The sequence below is a fragment of the Urtica dioica genome, chromosome 7, assembly GCF_054948205.1.
Source record: "Urtica dioica subsp. dioica isolate 48M chromosome 7, U.dioica_male_clone48M_v1_H2, whole genome shotgun sequence".
NCBI classification, from domain to species: Eukaryota; Viridiplantae; Streptophyta; class Magnoliopsida; order Rosales; family Urticaceae; genus Urtica; species Urtica dioica.
The window spans coordinates 32,651,075-32,654,894 of NC_142762.1; positions in this window are offsets into that span (position 1 = coordinate 32,651,075).

Sequence of the window (3,820 nt, forward strand, 5' to 3'; positions counted from 1 at the left end):
TCATGATATAGAGAATCATCTCTTTATCAGAGGATTTAAGAGGAATTACACGAGGTGGAACTTTCACGGGGAGGAAGAAGATGACGTAATGCAGTATCAGACGGAGTACAGAGGAGGAGGGATGTTTGATGCTGTACACGATATCTTAGATCACAACGACGTAGACGGTGACGATGACAGTATTGACCCGAATGCAGAATACCAGAGTGGACAGTTCGATGACCTTTTCAGCGACCTGAACACAGAATTATGGCCGGGTTGTACGGAGTATTCGTCACTCTCATTTGTTGTCACGTTGATGCATTTGAAAGTGATGAACAAGTGGACGAATAAGTCGTTTGATCAGCTTCTGAAAGTACTGAAAAAATCTCATCCGATCGACAACACGATTCCAGAGTCACATTATGAAGCAAAGGCGAAATTGCGTCGATTTGGTATGGGTTACGAGTCGATTCACGTTTGCAAACACGATTGCGCGTTGTTTTGGAAGGACAACGCCAATCTAGACGAGTGTCCAGTTTGTAATGAGAGCCGGTGGCTGATGAAAGACGGTGGAAAAAAAGTAGCGCATAAAGTGTTGCGCTACTTTCCACTGAAAGATCGACTTAAGCGACTGTACGCGAGTCGGCACACAGCTCTAGAGATGCAGTGGCACGTGAATGAACGCATTAAAGAGGATGGTGTACTGCGACATCCTGCTGACGGAGCAACGTGGAAGGAGATCGACCGAAAATATCCCATGTTTGCGGCAGAACCGAGGAACGTCCGGCTTGGACTTGCCGCCGATGGTTTCAACCCATTTGGTGACATGAGTTTATCGTACAGTATGTGGCCGGTAGTCTTGACTGCGTACAATTTACCGCCGTGGTTGTGCATGAAAACATCGTACTTGATGTTAACATTGCTTATACCAGGTCGTAGTGCGCCGGGTACAGACATGGATGTTTTCTTACGACCGCTGATTGATGAGCTGAAGGAATTGTGGGAAACCGGTGTTGTGTTGAGAGATGGTTCGACCGGTGAGCTATTCAGGTTGTTTTCCGTACTTCTATGGACGGTGAATGATTTTCCAGCGAGAAGCAGTTTGTCGGGATGGAGTGGTCAAGGGTACCTTGCTTGTCCGACGTGTAACAACGACACACCATCTTTCAAGGCTCGAAACAAGATTGTTTACTGCGATCATCGTCGATTCTTGCCGTTGTTACACCCGATGAGGAAGAGCAAACTGTACAAGGTACGAAATGAGAAACGACCACCACCAGTGAGAAAATCAGCGAGCGATATACTTCGACAATTGCGATTAGTGGGAGATGCAACCCCGGGGAAGCACCCTGACTTCGGTGGGAAGAAACGAAAGCGCGATGCGAGTGAGCTGAATTGGACAAAGAAAAGTATTTTCTTCGAGTTGCCGTATTGGTCGAGTCTTACGCTGAAGCATAACCTCGATGTAATGCATATAGAAAAGAATGTATGCGACAATCTTCTGGGTACCTTGCTGAACATCGAGGGGAAGACGAAAGACACAGATAAGGCGCGGTTGACTTTGGCGGACTGGAACATAAGGCACGAGCTTCATGTCCCAATTTCCGCAGAGTTCGCAGCAGGCTCCATCATCCCACAGCCAGCAGACTCCGACGGTCGGCGTCCACACTCCGACGCCCGACGTCCGCACTCCGACGGGCAGCCAGCAGAGGACTCCCGACGCCAGCCAGCAGACGACGCCCGGCGGACCAAGTCAGTCTACTCCGACGCCGCAGCCTGCAGAACTTCAGCGCCAGCAGAAGAGCGTTTCTCGTCGAGGAGGGGGAAAACGAGTGGCGGGACGACAAAGCAAACGTCGCGACTAGTGGTTTATTAGTTGTTTTGTGTATTTATTATTTACATATTTCTCGATAACCGAAAACGTACGTAACCGGATTTTATATAGTTGTTGATTTGGATAATATAATTTAGTTTTTATATGATTTTTCATTTTAGAATTTCACAACAAAAAAACCGTAAAAAATAAATAATAAACGACGAAAAAAAAATTTATAATAATAATAATTAGCGACGATAAAATCGTCGCTAAAAATTATTCACACAACGTTTTAGCGACGACTTTGTCGTCGCTAATTGACGCGGGAAAAATTCCCGCGTGAATTAGCGACGACAAAGTCGTCGCTAAAACTCTGTTTCACAACGAAAAAAACTTCTCGTCACAACATTTAGCGACGACTTTGTCGTCGCTAATTGACGCGGGATTTTTTCCCGCGGTAATTAGCGACGACAAATTCGTCGCTAATGGTCTGTTTCAAAATGAAAAAAAACTTCTCGTCACAATATTTACGGACGATTTTATCGTCGCTATTATCGTCGCTAAATATTTACCGACGATTAAATCGTCGCTAAATATATTTAGGCACGGCAAATTAGCGACGATTTTTATCGTCGCTAATATCGTCGCTAAATGTATTTAGCGACGACTTTAGGGTTATTACCGACGAAAAAAATCGTCGGTAAATGTTGTAAATGTTGTAGTGTGGAGAGATATTATATGATTCGGTAAAAGGAAAACAAACATCATAAATAAAATATTTTCATTAAATATTTAAGAGGATATTTAGGCATATATATAAGCTTTAATAGCCAGACGTTATATACCCTTCAAAACGAATCTACATAAAATCTAATGAACAACAGACTTAATTGACAATTAATTGCTTGATATACGTTCTGAGGAAAAACCCATTCATAAAAACTTGAGTATTCGTAATTGACACAATAAAGAAAAACATCATAATAAAGCAGAAGCAAACTAAAAACTTTATACGTTGAATCATGAAGATCTTTGTATTATATGCACAGTAAGCCAAAAGAAAGAAAGTCACGTGTGATTCCTTCAAACATACCCATTAGCTTAAAACAGGCTATGATATACATCACCATATGAATTTCTATAGAGCAAAGCAAATATTGAGAATTATAATAATTCTACCATGAACAATAAATCAATGGCAGTGATACACAGAAACCAACGAAAATAAAATCAAAGTAATTCTAATCAATCTGCAAATCTGTAGCGGCGACACCACCGATACACTTTATTCGGTGTTCATTAAATCACCACTGACAAAATAACCAAACTCGATCTCCATAAAATAATAAATCATCATATCGCAGAGAGTATAATTCCATAAATCACAGATTCAATTGAATAAAATAAAGGCAAATCTTAAAGCAGCGGAATAAAAATAAAACGTAATCGGAAAATCTCTAATTCATCAATCAAGGCTCTGATACCACATGTAAGCATAATTTAAACGATCCTGATAGCCAAGATCTTAGAACTAGATGATTCTCACAGAACATTAGGGATTGAGAAAACCTACCTCGATCCATGACGAGAGCGACGGTGACGGCAGCGGATAATCACCGGAATTGATTTCTCTCTCTTGACCTCCTTAGACTTCAGAGCTTTCTTTTGATGGCAGAAGAAAACTACGTAATAGGTTGAGAGATGACCAATCCCTAGGGTTTCTCATTATATAGACCCACCATCAGCGTACAATAGGAATTTACCTTTTAATTAATTAATCAATATAATTTATCTTATTTATTATTAAACCTAATAGGTAATACACTTGAGCCACATTATTTTCCACATACAAAGCCCACGTAATGGGCTTTGAGAAATAATAGGTCCAACAAAGATGGCCTTAACAAGCTTGTTTATAAGTAAAACACAAGCTAAACCAGAAATAAATAAACTAATGCTTAAAGAAAATTAATACCTAGCTCGATTAAAGATCTAGATTGCAGACTACAACTGTCTAGTAAG